Source organism: Raphanus sativus, chromosome 7 (genome assembly GCF_000801105.2).
Source record: "Raphanus sativus cultivar WK10039 chromosome 7, ASM80110v3, whole genome shotgun sequence".
Classification (NCBI taxonomy): domain Eukaryota; kingdom Viridiplantae; phylum Streptophyta; class Magnoliopsida; order Brassicales; family Brassicaceae; genus Raphanus; species Raphanus sativus.
In genome coordinates this window covers 9541523-9559778 of record NC_079517.1, presented here as the reverse complement: position 1 = coordinate 9559778, position 18256 = coordinate 9541523, and the positions used below count along the sequence as shown (strand labels likewise).

Here is an 18256-nt window from a genome sequence, read left to right as displayed (position 1 = left end):
ATTATTTATTTTTTGTATGACATTTATTGTATTTTAACTAAATATTTTTATTAAAATAAAATTAGAATGATTAAATATGAAAATTATTAACATTATTTAAAAGTTACACAAGTAAAAAAACTAGGAAAATAAGGAATTTTAAATATAAAATTTATATTTAAAGTTTAACTGTACAGAAGGTTTTATGTACAAAAGGTTTATGATTGCTTTTGGAGTAAACAAAATTTTATATTCGAAGTTTTAAGAGAATTTTTGGAGAGATTCTAAATGACATATCTTAAATAAGAGGAGGAAGAAGCGCTTCTTGAGAGACACGTATTAGAAGAAGAAGGTGTTTGCGTTTATCTCCTTCTTTCTCTCAACGGTGTGACGATTCATCACTCCACCTCTCCCTCTCGTTTGATCTCCTCCACGATTCTTCACTCCACATCGGTTGATATTCTCCACAATCCAACGCTCGGCTTCTCTCTCTCAGTTGGTTTGATCGACGAAGTTTCGTTCCGCGTCTCTGTCGATGGCTCTCATCGAGGAGGAAAAACGGCGACATCTCTCTCGGTGGCTCTCCTCCACGAAGAAAAACGACGATTTCTCTCTCGGTTTTTCTCCTCCACGAAGTATCATTCCGCTTCTCTTTCTCGGTGGCTGTGATCGACGATTGTTGATCGACTCCGCCTCTCTCTCGGTGAATCTAAAGCTAAGTTATTTTGTTTTTATTTGTTAGATGTGTTGCATGTTGTGTTGCGGTGGTTTTTGTCTCTAAAGTGATCAATCCTTCTTGTTCGGGTCACAAATTTTCTCAAGTTTGATTTGTTTGTTGTGTTGCATGTTGTGCTGTGTTGGTTTCTGTCTCAAAGAAGTGATCAATCCTTCTTGTTCGGGTCACAAGTTATCTAAAAATCGATTTGTTTGTTATGTTGGATAATGTCGTTTGATAAGTCTTGTGATTAATCCTTTGATTCTTTTTGATTTGTTTCTCTGTTTCTGTGTTAAGAAGGATGGATCAAGAGCGTGGATCAAGAGCGTGGATCAAGAGAGAAGATCAAGGTTCGTCAATGAAGAGAAGTACAATTGCAATAAAGGTACATCATGTCTCTCTTTCATGTCGATTCTGCTGTAGCCTGTATTGATATGGTAGATTATGGTTGACGTTAGTAATTAATGGATGTAATGGTTAGATAGGAAGTGCTGTTAATGGTTAGATATGAAGTGATGTTATAGATAATGGTTGTGTTTGGTAATAAATATGGTTAGATATATATCGAGTTAAGTGTGATTAATGTGTTAGATATATGTCTACTCTATTTGGTTGGTTGTGTTGAATGCTTGAGCTTTTGTGTCCTTTGTTCTTTTATTTCTCTCTTCTATAAAACACATCCTTTCTTCTCTGTCTCTCTTCTATAAACACATTGATCTTATCTTTCTCTCTTCTTAATCCATATTCCGATATGGATTCTAATCAATTTAGCCACTTGTCTAAGTTTGTTGAACTTCTTAATAGTCAAGAAGAAACTTTCTTTAGTTTTGCTCAAGATAGTGTCGAACTATCTTCATCACAACTCCCTGTTTTTAGCACTCAAGGGACAGAAGGTTCAAACTTTGTTAAAGATACTCCTGCAGAGCATAGAGAAAGGAGGAAATAGACGCCAGTGGAAGATGTTGTGCTCATCAGGTAGTGATTAAACACAAGCAAAGATCCGCTTGTAGGGAATGAGCAACAGTTTGGTACTTTATGGAAAAGGATTGCAGCATACTTTGCTGCAGGTCCTAAGGTAGCAGGCTGTGAGCGCAGAGAAGCGAGCACTGTAAGCAAAGCTGGCAGAAGATAAATGACCTTGTCAACAAGTTTTGCGGGTCGAATGAAGCTGCAACTAGGGAGAAAAGTAGCGGGCAAAATGAGAATGATATTCTCAAACTCGCTCATGAGATCTTTTTCAACAACCACAAAAAGAAATTCAATCTTGAACATGTATGGAAGGAGCTACGCATCACCAGAAATGGTGTGAGCTTTCTACTTCTAAAACCGATGGAAGCACTAAAAGGAGGAAGGGTGAGGACAGTTCACAATCATCAACCTCTCACGCAAATGAAACAAAGAGTGAGGAAGATCGTCCCCCGGGTGTTAAGGCAGCAGAGAGTAAGAAGACGAAGCTAGAGGGGAAGGCACTGTCTGAGTTTCATAGTATGTGGGATATTAAAAAGCAGGATTTGGCCATGAAAGAAAGGCTGTCAAAGATGAGTCTTCTTGACAGTCCAATTGCCAAAAAAACCCTTAGCTGAGTATGAAGAAGCTCTAAAGAAGAAGCTAATCAATGATTTATTGTCTAATTAGTGTACATTTAACTTTGTGTTGTTGTTCTTCTTTTTAAGTTTCGTGTTCTTGTTGCTTGTTGCTGAAGTTTATGTGTCTTGTTGTTGTTCTTCTGTTTCTTGTTGGTTATTGCTTAAGTTTATGTTCCTTGTAGTTTATGTTATTGTGTTCTTGACTTTATAATATAAAAGCTGGTGTTTCGTGTTCTTCTGTTGGTTTATAACTTCTTGTTTCCATATCACCTGTGCTTTCAGGTCTTGACAGAGTGGAGCATTGGAGTGGAGCAGTCATGGGTTGGACAGAATGAGAGTGAGAGAGTGAGAGAGTGAGAGTTGTAGTGTTGTGTTCACGGGCTGAGAGTGACAGAGTAAGAGAGTGAGAGTTGTAGTGTTGTATTCATGGACTGAGAGTGACAGAGTGAGAGACTGAGAGTTGTTGTTTTTTATTCACGGACTGAGAGTGACAGAGTGAGAGTTGTTGTTTTGTGTTCACGGACTGAGAGTGAGAGAGTGAGAGTTGTTGTTTTGTTTTCACGGACTGAGAGTTGTTGGTTTTGTCGAAGACTCGAATGTGTTCTATATAAAGTTTGTATTCAATTGTACATTTATTCACAAAGTCATCTTCTCTCGCTCTCTTGTTTTGATCAGAAATTATATTTACGAAGTCATCTCTTTCTCTTGTTTTGATCACAAAACTAATTCACAAACTCATCTTCTTTCTTTATCAATGGAAGAGAATATCATTTGGCTTACTATCTCACCGATGATATTTATCAGAAATGAGCAATTTTTATTCAATCTATTCCAATACCACAAAGGCCGAAAACAGGTTTTATTTGCTCAACATCAAGAAACTGTCTGAAAAAATGTCGAGCGTGCATTTGGAATCTTGCAAACTCGTTTTGTCATTGTTAAAAATCCAGATTTTTTTTTGGGATAAAGTTAAAATTGGGAAAATTATGAGAGTATGTATCATACTCCATAATATGATAGTGGAAGACGAACGAGATTGATACACTCAATTTGATGTTTCAAAGTTCCAACAAAGAGAAGACAACACAAGTTCACATGTGGATCTCACGTATTTTACAGATATTCCTACAAATGTCGCCAATATGATGGGTGTTCGAACTAAAATTCGTGATAAATAAATACATCAACAACTGAAAGCTGATTTGTCTGAGCATATATAGCGTAAATTTGGACGTGATAAAGACAACAACTGAGCTCAGATGCTTTTTTTAATCTCGTTTATTTAACTAACCTTTTTTATGTTTTTATTTTAAAATCTATTTTCAAAATGTTATCTTTAATTATGTTTTATTAAATAAAAAAATTATCTTTAATAAAACATAGTTCTTTAATTTTTTAAGAACTCTTAAATTAAGAAACTACCATTGGAGTAATTAAAACCAAGTGTTTCTTAACAAAAGTTCTTAATTTATATTTATTACTAAAATAGTCATTAGGAACCCCTAATGGGTTCTATGGTTAATCATGTTCTTATCACTTCGAAACCATATTTTATCATTTAAAAAAAGGGATCATTCTTTCAAAAGATTTTTTTTTTCACAATCAATCATCCCCTTAGTATTAAAATAGAAACATTCCTATAAACTAACCTTATTCGCATATGTTATTAACCAAAATATCATTTCTTACGTATCATCACAAGAGTTCTTCTCACACTCTTTAATAAAAGCTCTCTTTTCACTAGCATAACTACATATATTATCATTGTTATAGATCAACCTTAGTAGACATTTTTTCCATTACTTGCATCAACAATTCTTACAGTAAAATTATATAAACTAAACGTGTTTACAATTTTCACATGAACCGCATGGATAAACCAAACTTCTTATATAGTTATATAAATATATACAAAATAATATATTATATAATTTATATGGTCGTACTGTTTACAAAAAGATAGTTATACAAATAATTACATTCCTTTTAAAACCTAATGATTGAAAATATATTATGTAGATTTTCGTACTGTCTACTAATAATAGTTATACAAATAATTTATATTCTTTTACATGTTCGTATCTTCTTCGCAATTGTAAGAATTGTTATATTTTATATTCAGATAATGTAAGATCATCATACTATTTCTAAATGTTATCCAAAAAGCTTTATTTGGTATATGGTTTCACATGCACATCTTTTATATAGAGTATGAACATATGCATCATATTCAAAAATAGAGTAAAAACATATTCACCGTGTTAGAAAATATAGATGTGTGCCGATTTTTTATTATGATATTGAAACTATGAAAAATATTACATAGACGATTCGACAACCGGAAATACTACATGCCTGATGAGATCTACGCCTAACTGCATCATCTGAGTCGTCCTATGAAGATCCACTTCTGACCAGATTTACTTGCACTATGTTGAAAATCTCTTGTACATTTTTCTTATGTGGTCTTCATTAATAAATTGCTTTTTTCCGGGGTTTGAAACCTGGATTTTCTGTAATCTGCAAGAAATTGCATAGTCTGTGATTTGAACCCCAGACCTTGGTGTAGAAATCTTTAAACCTTAACGGCTTAACCACTAGGATACGGTGCTTCCACAGATGTGTGCTGATTAAGCCGTAAATAAAATTTTATAATGATGAGCTTATATTACATGGGTTTTCTTTGCAACATATAGAAAGTCATTGATAACTTGCCTTACATAGAGCCATAGATCACGCATATTTTTGTTAAAATATGTAAGTTTCATTTCAAATCTGACAATAAAGTAACTATATGTAAATTAAATTATTGATTTTTCCATTGCTAAATTTGCGTGAGCCGATACCAAACATTTTATTTTTCATTTTAGAGAACACTTTTCACTTCTATTATAAATTAAAAATAATAATTTTAACCTATACAAGACGGGTTAAAATAAAGATGACTTCATTTTAGTTTTAAAACATTTTAAACATTTAAATGTAAGATAGTTTAAGAATTATACTAATTTCATATTTAGATAATTATTATTTAATTTTTTAAAATATATACATACGTTATTCGGTAACAATATAATATATTAATCAATAAAAAAATAATATCTAGGATCGATTTTTAAATTAAAATCAATATCATATTTTTTAAAACACATAATTACGGTACAAACTGAACTCCACCAAAATTTTAATTTTAAAAAACAAATAATATAAATTATATATGTATATTTAAATACATAATATATATAAAATTTAAAATGGACCCGTTCGGATATATAGGCCAGATTGAATCTTATTTGATACCCTAATTTTCAGATAAGTTATGGATCAGTTTTTCGAATACAGATATTATTTCCAAATCTTATATTAGGTTATCAGAAATTAAAACACATAATCTTATAATTAATAAAAAAATATTAGTGGAATATTAAAATGAAATCACTTCCGTGTTTTTAAAATGCGGATTAAATCTAATGTAATATTAATATGAAAATAAATGGGAGGACAACTTATAATATAATGATTTTCTGGTAGATGTTCCAAAATAAAGATCCAATGCCGTCGTATATTACATAGAGTAACCGTATCTGGATATTTCGTTGATCAATTATAATTTAACTTTGCAACAGTAGCAAGTAATCCTGCGATTATGCTTGCTATAATCACAACAACGGCAATTTTCACCACACTGTCTGCTCCTGGAATTAAAGCATCTTCCTAAGATAGGATTCGATATGGTGACGCCTTCAGGGCAGTTCCAAGCTCCCACATCTAGTGCTTTAAAAAAATAAAAAAATATGAATTGCAGTTCGGTAACAAAAATCGTAAATCGTCGTCAATAAGGGGGGAAAGTTATTGATATAGTTTACCTTGAACATATGTCAAAATCAAAAATATGAAACACAAGTAGTGTATCTTTGTTAAAAAAATATATATAGAAGTAGCAGATCTCATGACTTATGAATATATAAGATAGTCTCTTTTTATAGAATGCTATTGTTTACTCTAAGATAGATATATATATATATATAATTTTTCTTCTTCACATCATGCAACTATTTTACACGTAAATATTGACACACCTTATTCGTGTGTATACATACCTTCCTCGTCATGTTCTTCTTTTTCTGCGGAGCTACTCTAGTCATCGTTCAAAATACATTTAGACTTTGAACGATGACCAAAAAACAAAAAGGAACACGTAAATTTTTATTATTTTTTAAAAAATCATTATTTACAAGAAACTCTTTTATTTCTCTTCATTTTTTTTGCTGTAGAAGAATATAAAATAAAATTATTCCTTATCAAATATGGGTGAAAATAAATATTTGTTTCTATTCCTATTATTTTATTTCTATACGTTTTTTTCTATTCGTTTATATTATTCTTAAAAGGTCACCAATCGAAACCTTAGACCTTGATTGGTAACCTCACATAATGGAAAATAGAATTTTAAATGCAAAATCAAAAATTTTACATTATTAAACTATATGATATTATCATTTTATAAAAAAATTATAAATAGGAATAAATTTTTCTTGATAATAGTTATGTTGTAAATAAATAAAATTATGTTATAAGTTTTAGCTGTTTTAGTATTATAAGATGTTTATATTATTAGAAATGTATTAAAAATAATCTAAATATTTATATTACGCAGTAAAGTATTTTTAATTAATTATCGTTATTTTCAAAAGTTTTAATAATTAATTTAATTCTTGGTGTATGTTTGATAATAAATTAAATAAAATATAAAATATTTTAATTAATATAATATGTATTTCACCATTTTGTAACTTTTTAATTTTTATGTAATCAAATTATTTTTTTAACACTTAATGATGTTTATCAATAAAAGCCTTAATTATGTGTTTACTTGTCACAAAGGTATACACGATTATTGTTTTTTTTAGCAAAAAAAAAAAAAAAAAAAAAAGGTATACACGATTCTTTCATCCTGATTCGTATATAATTTTTTGACAAATAAACGCACATGATATCTGTCTCTTTACACGTAAACATGCAGGACACAACTTGTTCGTGTACACCTTTGTGACAAATAAACACATATATTAACCGTTTCTTTCTTTCTTTTTTTAATCAAACCTTTCCATTAAACTTAAAAGCAGAGTTTTCAGTCTATAAGGACTGCTTGAAAACAGAAACAGAGACTTGTTTCCTGTGAGCAAATGTATTAGACATCTATAATCTGAGAAACAGACTGTCTTTAATACCAGCCAAACTGGCCTTCGATAGTCCTTTCCTTTAAAGCCAAAGCTTCTGCAGCGAGGGCTGAAGCCACAAATCTTCTTGGCAAGCTTCCTTGAAAGAGAGTACTTCCTGATTGATTTTTAATCACTGATATCACTCAAACTAATCTAATGAGTGAATTACTCTTTCAAATAAGAGGTTCAGTTGTAATATTTAGGAATCGAATCCACATAGATTCTAAGATTACATAATAGATTTGTAGTTTTCTAATTAAAGCTAGATTAATTAGTTTTAAACAGTAAACAGCAAAGTGAACAAGGTAATTGATGGTTGAGTTTAGGTTTTCAAGTGTATTAGGAAGAAGCTAGATTCAGGTATATTCTTAGGCATGATATGTATGCTATTTTATTTAGTTACTAGGGATTTATAAATGTTTATTGTTTTCGAACCCAAACTTAGGATATAATCAATCAACTTTAGTTTGTTTAGATTATCTAATGTCTAGATCTAAGATTCCAACTTCCATTTGTTAAGCTTACGAAAGTGTCAATTGATGTCGTAAATGAATATTGATCGATACACCTTTCAAAACGTCGATCGATATACCTATCGACACATCAATCGATGTTTGTTCTAGGAAGCTTTAGCCAATGGGTTTGATGTGTTCTCTAATCTCATAGACCAACTTCTGTGTGTATCTAGTTAAGTAGATCATTCTAGTTCAGTTTCAGGTGATAAACCAAGCTTCCGCTTGTGCCAATTAATCCTATGATCTAAGTTTAATGTGATCAATCTTAGACTTAGCAATAAGCACAACTAGATGAAGAACTATTTAAAACACTCTAACAACAATGATTAGTAATGTATAGATTAGCTTTGAACAACCTTAAATCTAACAATAGAACTACTTACACATATTCATAAGAAACATGGTTATGATGGTCTAAATAATATTTTAAATTAAATAAGAGTGCAAAGCAAATAAAGTAAAATTAAAAAACAAGGGAGTTTAAGATCTTCTCTAGTATGATGTTCAGATTTCTCTCCAATCCTAAGCTTTCTCTCCTCCATGGTTTCTCTAGTCTGCCACTCTCTCAACTAATGTCATCCAATTGTCCTCTCTCTAAAACAATAGAAAACCCTAATAAATAGCATAACAAGCGGCCATGGACTTATAATGACATTTATTGGAACTTCTGGTTAAAACTCATAATTTTCTTGAATTATCATTAAACTTGCAGGCTGGTAGCCATCGATGCTGATAGTGAACTATCTATCGATTTATTGCTTCATTAATCGACTCCGCCTTGTGTTTTCAGCTGAGCTTTCATAAAAACTCCAAAATGTTCCAAAAACTCCAATTATGTCCAATGGTTACCTGAACCTGTAAAACACTCTAAAAAGGCTTCAAACATATATAAAAGACTATAAAAACATGTATAAATCATGGGTAAAAGTGGGTAAAATCCATAACATATAAATATCCCTAGACTTATCTTTTTACTTGTCTTCAAGCAAAATATAAGAAAATTATCTAGTAAAAGTTTGGAAACAGCGGAGACTCACATAATTTAAAACTACTATTCTCACTTCTGCAAGTATGATGGTGGAAGTGAATCATTACTGACCTTATAATGTTCTAATGTACTACACATTATCTTAGTCACCATACCATACGGTCAACAGCTCCACTGATAGTGCCTGAAATACCCCTCTACTGACTTCATTTCTGCATAAAATAGATGTGTAGGCTACATCTTGGAAATATCCATCATTGGACACATGGAATCAACTCAAACAAGTTTATGGCCTAACATATAGTTTTTTCTGACTATTTCCCTTCTATCTTTCCTCTTTTCTGAATCTAAATCTATTTCAATGATAACGAACAGTGATTCTAATGTAGACATCTTGTTCATCTTTATTGAATTTTTGCAAATTTCTTTGCTTTTGACAATGTATTGGCGAATAATGGGGTCACAGGAGACACTCATACCCCTCGCTTTCAACGATGTGTGATAATTCCTTTCAGAGTTAGAATAGTGGGGTGACAGGAGACACTCCTACCCCTCTGCATCTTCCAGGAAATCATTTCAATATTTTATTCTAATTGATGCTAAAGAGAGGTGAAAGGGGAATCAAGAACATAAAGACTCTAATACCTACCAGACTCACAAGAGGACTCCGATCCAATGTATACCAAGCTCCAAACAAGCAAGTTAGGTTGATTAAAGTTGGAAGTCAGCTTTGGTTTCTTGAGACATTCTCATCAGGTGTGGATGTTAGCATTATATGATACACTACGGTGTTTCCATCTAATACATCATGTAATCATTAAATCTAGATAGTGGTAGAAAGTGGTTAAAATAAAATATCATAATCCATTTTTGACTCAAAAAACTTCTCAGTCGTTGAGGACGATTTGGCGGAATGGCGGAGGAAATACTCCCTTCTTTCCTCTGTTGTTCTCCGGGTGCTGACCTCGGAGGAACGCGCTTATAGCTATATTCCTGGGAAAATTGCTGTCTAAGAAGATTTCTTTGACTCTGGTTTCAGGGGAGTAATCCCCGTTCTTATTTTTGACTCTGATGGTCGGTCGTTAATTTTTCCAAGGCTTGAAATCATTGTTTACTGACCCTGCAATCACCATATGACATTTTACGTGCTTTGACCTCACTTGCACGTTATCGCGAATCACTTCCCGATAGATCATCTATCTTTCCACTACTCCAGCTAAAATACGCTTAACTCTGGAGTTCTAGACGAATGTGTGACGGAAAAGATAAGTCAACTTTGGTGATATAGATACCCAAATCAATCCTTTTAAACCTTTTCATATATCATAACTCGGGACTTACATTTTCCGTCACACATCCGTTTAGAATTTCAGAGTTAAGCGTGCTTGAGCTGGAGTAGTGAAAGGATGGATGACCTATCGGGAAGTGATTCGCGTTACCGTGCAAGTGAGGCCAAAGTACGGGGAAAAGTCGGGTGGTGATTGTAGGATCAGTAAGCAATGATTTCTAGCTTTTGAAAAATTAACGATCAACTGTCGGATGGGATGAGCTCACGGATCGAGAAAACGGGCGTGGGTGGCCCATTTACCGTAGACGGGCACGGGCGTGGGTGGCCCATTTACCGTAGACGGGCCAGGGCGTTCGTTTCGACTCTGTTTACGTGTAAAAGAGTAGACAAACGTGTTAAAATATCGATAAAGTTTTCGTCTATACTTTTTTTTTGTCAACATCTTCGGCAACACCTAACATGCTTGTTTATTCTTTTACGTAGTTAACAAAAAAAAAAAATTCTTACACGTAACTATACCACACAGAAAAAAATTATGTACATAACATATATCACATAAATATGCATGTGTTTATAGGTAGTGTTGACAAATAAAACAATTATAAATAGAAATGCTGCTGTTTTCTTTGTCAACAAAGAGACAGTTAACCTATATGTGCAGGACTGCATATGTGTTTATTTGTCACAAAGGTAATGAAGTCACTTGATACGACAAAAATATTATAAACTCGCAGTGTTTATTAACTGAAAGTGGCCATTTAGTTGAGAAGAGTATCATTGAACCCCCGATACCAGTGTTTCAAAAAAAAATAACCAGCTCGACTCTTCCGGATGATCCATATATCATAGTTTGACCCCTCTATAAAATTTTCTTGGGTTCACACGAAGTTGGAATCTAAAACTTAGATATATACGTTTGTACATATATTAAAACAAACACACAAATATCATGTGTATTTAATTACGTGAATATTATATTTTGACCCCTCTATAAAATTTTCGTGGGTTCACCACTGTCTACGAAGGTGGAATCTAAAACTTATATATACGCTGTATATATATTAGAACAAACACAAATATCATGTGTATTTAGTTACGTGTAAAAGAGGTCGACAAACGTTGTACATATAGTAGTATACACGTATAAGGTGTGTCCCTTATGCTTACGTTTAAAAGAGAGACAATTAACATATCTGTTTTTTTTTTTTTTTTTTTTTTGCACTGAATGATTAATTTAGAAACTGGCCTCTGGCCCAAATCTACCCGAAATGGGCTTACAAAGTGGAAATCGAAAGGACTCGTTTAGCGAGTCCATCCGCTTCCGAGTTCTTGCTGCGATTGAAATGAGTAAAGGAGATAGCGATGAAACTCGAGGCGATCTGCTGGATATCGCGCACGATACCATGGATTTCCTTCGCCTGAGTGTCGCCGTTGATTGCTCGGATGAGCGTTAGATTGTCAGAGAATACTTTAAGCTTGGAGAGCTCGAGATTCACTGCAGTGACGATCGCTGATCGAAGCGCCAGGGCTTCTGCGATTAGAGGTGAGTTGACGAAATCCTTTGTCGTCGATCCTTCCTTGATGGTGATATCTGTCGGGTCTTTGATTATCCAAGCTAATCCTGCTTTCTTGTTTGTTTGATTCCAGGCCGCATCGGATTTGCATGTGGCGGCGTTTGCTAGATCGAGCTGAAGTTGGCGTCGTTCCATTGTCGTCGTTTCCGCTTGGAGTATTTTTCTGATGATCGGAGTCTGGGCTTGATTCCATTCCCTTGCGAGTCTGATTCCATTTGTTGCAGTTTCTTTTGCCGTCAGCTTTCTTCCTTCGAAAATGAGTAGGTTCCTAGCCTTCCAGAAGGTCCAACAGATCCAGGGAAGGATGGTATTGGAGATCCCCGATGGTGGGAGACAGACGATATTCCGGAAGCTTACTACGGCTGTTTTGAAGTCTGCGTCGGTAGCTAGGTGAACTACTCTTTGGATGGGTATCTTGCTCCAGACTTCTTTAGCAAAAGGGCATAAGAAAAAGGTATGACACGCTGTCTCTTTCTCCTTGCATCTGATACATATCGCTTCAGCGCAATTAACATATCTGTTATAGGTCAAGATATGAACATATATATATTTAAAGAATATTTTATTATTCAATTTGAAAACTATTCATTTGTTCATAATATTCTTTTATCATCAACTAAATTGAAAAAAAAATCATTGTTTTGATGAACATCTGAGAGTAACGCTAATAATAATTAATAAATATTTTGTCTGTCTATAAATATATAATTTTAATATATTATAATAGTATTCCACAAACATAAAGTTTTTAAATAAGGAGAGAAAACATGAACTATACACCTAATAATGTTAAATTGTTTTTATTTTATTTAATTTTTAAATAAATTATTTTGTCTTTTAATCAGAACAACATTCATTCATGATTCGTTCATGATGATCTTTCAGCCACAACAGAAAGTGTAACTATAGATATTCTTTCTTATAGTTCCATTACGTGGATAATTAAAAAGCTTCAAATTTTAGGGTTTATGGAAATTATTTTTATTTGTGGTATCAAGAAAGATAGCATATTTACAGGTTCATGAGCAATTGAAGAAAAGACGATGATTTTGTAGCATTTTTAGAGCATTTTAGAGATTTCATCCGAGATGACCATATCGACCACCCGAGGTCGACACAGAAAGAGATGCGTCGATCGATACACCTTCATTGATATCTATCGATATTAAACACGCAGAAGCCCAGATTGGTCACAGTTGACTTGAAACCCAAGATTCCATCTATTTACCAAGATATCCCTGACGAGTTTTAACCTAATTATTTAGTATTTATGTCTTGTCTAAGTGTTTTGGCATATACACGGTTTTTCTAGACATAGTTCTTACCTAAAGGTTTGTTACCATTGTTTTGTGAGAGAGAGAGAGTCACTATTGAGAGTTTTCTTGAACACATTTATTTCTATCTATTCTATCAATGCAGTTTTATTTAATTGTTATGATGTTTTGCTTGGCTATGTCTGACTAAACACCTTTGTTAGATTTAGGATTCAAATAGGTTTTGAGAGATTAACCCCAAATATGAATACTTGAGCATGTGATATTCATCTTAGAAGATTGTTCTTAGTGCTTGTGTAGGAGTAGCTAACCTATACATGATGACAGTGGATATTATCCTTGGATTATCTTCTTTGAGTAAGAATTTGCTAGGCGCAAGCGACAGCATGGTCTAGCAAATTTCTGGTGAACTGTTATCAACCTGCGCTTAAAGCTTACTAGAGGCGCATCGATCGATACTCCTATAGAGTCATCAATCGATTGACGCGAGGCTATGTCGATCAATACGTGCACAACAGGTCGATCAATGCCTTCCTGATTATGATATGCGCTAAGTTGTGAATCATTGGTTCTACTAATAGATAACAAAAAAACGACAATGGTGCGATTATTGTTACCGTTGGGTTCTATAATATCATGCAAGCATCTCACATAGGCATTCATACTACTAAAATCCTAATAATCTGAATATGAATCCTAAGTCTAGCGCCTTCATCATACATGTTAAACCCCCTAATCAATCACTTGAGTAATTGTCTTGCTCACCAGTTTTAAGTTTACTTGCAATTTACTGCTTTGAAATCTTCAACCTAGCTTAGTTACAATAAGATCTAGTGAGTTCCCTAGCTCCTTATGGATTCGATCCCTAAGTACTATAACTTGACCTCTTTTGATGAGAATAAGATTGCTCTAGGGTAATTTGAGCACATATCAAATTCAATAACCTAAAAAGGTCTAAATAGACATTTGTTTTTATCAAATGGAAAAAATTGATTTTTCATTGCCAAAACCACAAAATCGTTGTTTTTCTCCAAAACCTCAGGTTTTTATGCCAAAATTAATTTTTTTTTCCAAACCGTGAATACAGTTCTCCCACTAAAACCGCAAAATCGAATTTTTCCGCCAAAATCTTTTTTTTTCTGTCAAAACCACGAATTGAGGTTTTCCGCCAAAACCACAGAGAATTAGGTTTTCCCGCAAAACCGTAAATTTTAGTTTTAACCCATTATCCCGCTGAACCGTAAAATCAAAATTTCTGTCAACTGCACAATCACATTTTCCCACAAAAAAATAATTAATTATATCAGGTTAATCTGGTCTATAGGTTTCCAACTAATTTTAAATAACACTCCATTTCATAAATGGATCTTAACAAAACTACCCATTTAAAATACATTAACTAAAAGGGTCTAAATGGACATTTGTTTTTATTAAATGGAGTTTTCCTACTAAAACCGTAAAATTAAGTTTTTTCGCCAAAATCAATTTTTCCTTCAAAACCACGAAATGAGTTTTTTCCGCCAAAACCACATAAAATCAAGTTTTCCCGCAAAAACCGTATAGTTGAGTTTTAACTAATTTTCCTGCCAACCCGTAAAATTAAATTTTCTTGTCAAAACTGCACAATCACATTTTCCCATAAAAATTAATTAATTATTTATATTAAGTTAATCGGGTTAATAGGTTCCCCATTTTAAGTAAACTAGGTGTTTTCCTGCACCATGTGCAGTAAAAAAATTTTAAAATATTTTTAATAGATATAAATTATATTTTATTTTTTATTAATATTATAAATTTTCTTTTTTTATCGATATTTTAATATAAATTTGATTTAACTGAACATTAAAATTAAGATAAAAACAATTTTGTTTATTTTAAATTATATTTAAGAATATGCATGTAAATATTTAAAATTATAATCTTAGGTAGATTTTTCTATCTATTTATTTTAATTAAATATATTAAATAAATATGTAAAATTAAACAATATTTATAAAATCTGTAGATTTATATAAGAAACTAATGATTTTACGATTCAATTTGATTTTATGATTTAATTTTTATAATTTTCTAAAAATATGTATATATTTTTGAAATATTTTTTAATTTAAATGATATTTCGAAATTTGAAATGCCATAATTGAATATATTTATTTTAATGATGATTTATGAGTTATTACCATATTTTTAAAAAGTACAAAAATATAAATCGACAATAAATGTAATATATGAGTTATTACAATATTTTAAAAAGTTTACCAAAAATATAAATTAACATTAAATATAATTGTTCATGTCATATTAATCTATAAGATATCTCATCAATTTTAGTAGTCAGGTCACAATTATTAATCTAGGTGTTTTCATACACCATGTGTAGTGATGAATTTTTTAAAAGTTAAATTTTATATTTTAAAATGTAATTTATTAATATTATATATTTTATTATTTTTACCAATAATTAATATAAATATCATTAATTAAGCATAAAATTAAGAGAAAATATTTTTTATTTTAAATTATATTTAAGAATATATATGTATATATATAAAGTTAAAATCTTAGATAAAAATTATTTATTTCATTTGGTTAAATATATTAAATCAACGTGTACAAAATTACTAAAAATCATATAAAATTGTATAGTTATCAAAAATTAAAACTTAATAATATTTATATAACTTTTAGATATCTAAAAGAAACTAATGATATTACGATTTTTTTTTTAATTCAGAAAATTTAGAAATTTTTAGATAATAAAAATTTTGTAATTATAAAAGTAAAATTATATAATATTTCGAAATTCAAAATGTCATATTTGAATATATTTATTTTAATGATGATTTATGAGTTATTACCATATTCTACAAAGTTTACTAAAAATATAAATCATTATTAAATGTAATATATGAATTATTGTCATATTATAAAAAGATTTCCAAAAATATATATCAGCATTAAATGTAATTTTCTATGTCATATTTAATCATATGACATGCCATCAATCTTAATAGCCACATCACAATTTTTTTGTGAAAACGATTGTAGGGAAGACATGTGGCAAATCACTTCGCAAATAATGTTTAGGAGACTCCATCTGATAAATGGATCTTAACATAACTACCCATTAAAAATTCAAAGAATTAAAAGGGTCTTAAATGTAATATATGAATTATTGTCATATTCTAAAAAGATTTCCAAAAATATATATCAGCATTAAATGTAATTTTCCATGTCATATTTAATCATATGACATGTTATCAATCTTAATAGCCACGTCACAATTTTTTTGTGAAAGCGATTGTAGAGAAGACATGTGGCAAATCACTTCGCAAATAATGTTTAGGGGACTCCGTCTGATAAATGGATCTTAACATAACTACCCATTAAAAATTCAAAGAATTAAAAGGGTTTTAAATGGACACTAGATTTTGACCCGCGCTTTCAAAGCGCGGGATTTTATTATATGAAAACTGTTATTTAAAATAGATATACAATCGTTTATAAAAATATAAGATTTTATGTTTATTTATCCTAATTTAATCAAATGTTTGTTTAGATCTAAGGATGTGTGTTTGCAAGACATGTCTAGGTATTTTATCCGGACCAGGAAACTGAACAGGAATCAATCCAAAAATATCCGACTCGAAACCGAATCGAAAGTTTATTAGTATTTTATTGGGTCTAAAATTCATATACTTAAAAAAACCGGCACCAAAAAGAACCGACTCAAAGAAATTCTGAGCCGAAAAGTTCTGATCCGAATAGACAATATCCAATAAGAAAACAATTCATACCCGACCCAAAATATGAATATCCACAAATTATGATTTTATTTATTCTATTTTATAGAATTTAGTTTATAATTTAGTTGAAAACTCTTTTTATTAGGTAATCTTCATTATTATTTTGTAACATTTTCAAGTAATATGAAATTTTAAATATCAAATTTAGAGTTTTAAAATGTTTAATTTCAATTATTAATAGTTTATTTCATTTCTTTTCGGATCTTAAATATTGAACCTGACATGAACCCATTATGGACCTAGAAAGTACAAATATTATACAGGTATTTAATTATTAATATTTTTGTGACATAAAAAGTATTAAGATTAAAATCCTGAACCCGCACTGAATCCATTATTAGTATCTAGTTGGGTCCAAAATACATATACTTGAAAGAACCGACACCGAAAAGAACTGAGCCAAATAAATTCGGACCTGAAAGTAACCGACTCGAATAGACCAGACCCAATAAAAATCGATGCATACCGACCTAAAAACCTAATTTTATTTTTTTCTATTTTATAAATTTTAGTTTATAATTTAATTGAAATTTATTTTTATTAGGTAATCTTCATTATTATTTTTGTAACATTTTTAAATAATATTAAATTTTAAATATCAAATTTAAAGTTTAAAAATGTTAATTTCAATTACTAATAGTTTATTTCATGTATTTTGTGTCTTTTACGGATCTAAATACTTGAACCCAACACGGACTCACTATGGACCTAAAAATACAAACGTTTTACAAATATTTTAATTATGGATCTGGATCCAAGAGGAATAGATCCGAACCGAACGAAAAAATTTAAGTATCTAATTGGATCTAAATATATAAGATCCGAAAGACCTACACCCGAAAAAACCGCCCTGAACTCAATCCAAAAACTTGAATGCTCATGTTTAGACGTATCGAATATATAGTTGTTTGAGAAACATTGATTTGCTTTGAATATATCAAATCTATATTTTCAGGCTTTGAATAGATTCTTAAAAGTATATAAGGTTATTAGTTATAACAGTTTTTATATATTCGTAAGGGATCTTATATTTATTTTCAAAATTTAGTAGTTACAAAATGCACTATATAAATCTTTAGGTCTAATATTTTTCAAAATCTAGCAATATATATTTTCTTGTATTTTTAGGTTGTTGATTTATTATTTAAATGTATGAGAGATTAGATAATCATCTTACTATAAATTGTTAACGGGTTCATGGATTCGTATTTACCGATATGTTTTTGTGTCATGTTGCATAACCGACTATGGTGTATTTACAATTGAAGATATACATGTTTAGATCATGTAAAGTTCCAAATAATATACA

The 18256-nt window shown here is 31.0% G+C and overlaps 1 long non-coding RNA gene across 1 annotated transcript; it reads left to right on the top strand.

Annotated features, from left to right (window-relative positions):
• Nucleotides 1-254: 254 nt before the first annotated feature.
• LOC130497677 (uncharacterized) lies at nucleotides 255-2941 on the top strand. Its single transcript, XR_008936683.1, has 2 exons — nucleotides 255-1079; nucleotides 2563-2941. It is a non-coding gene; the product is annotated as an uncharacterized LOC130497677 (long non-coding RNA).
• The last annotated feature ends 15315 nt before the right edge of the window (nucleotides 2942-18256 follow it).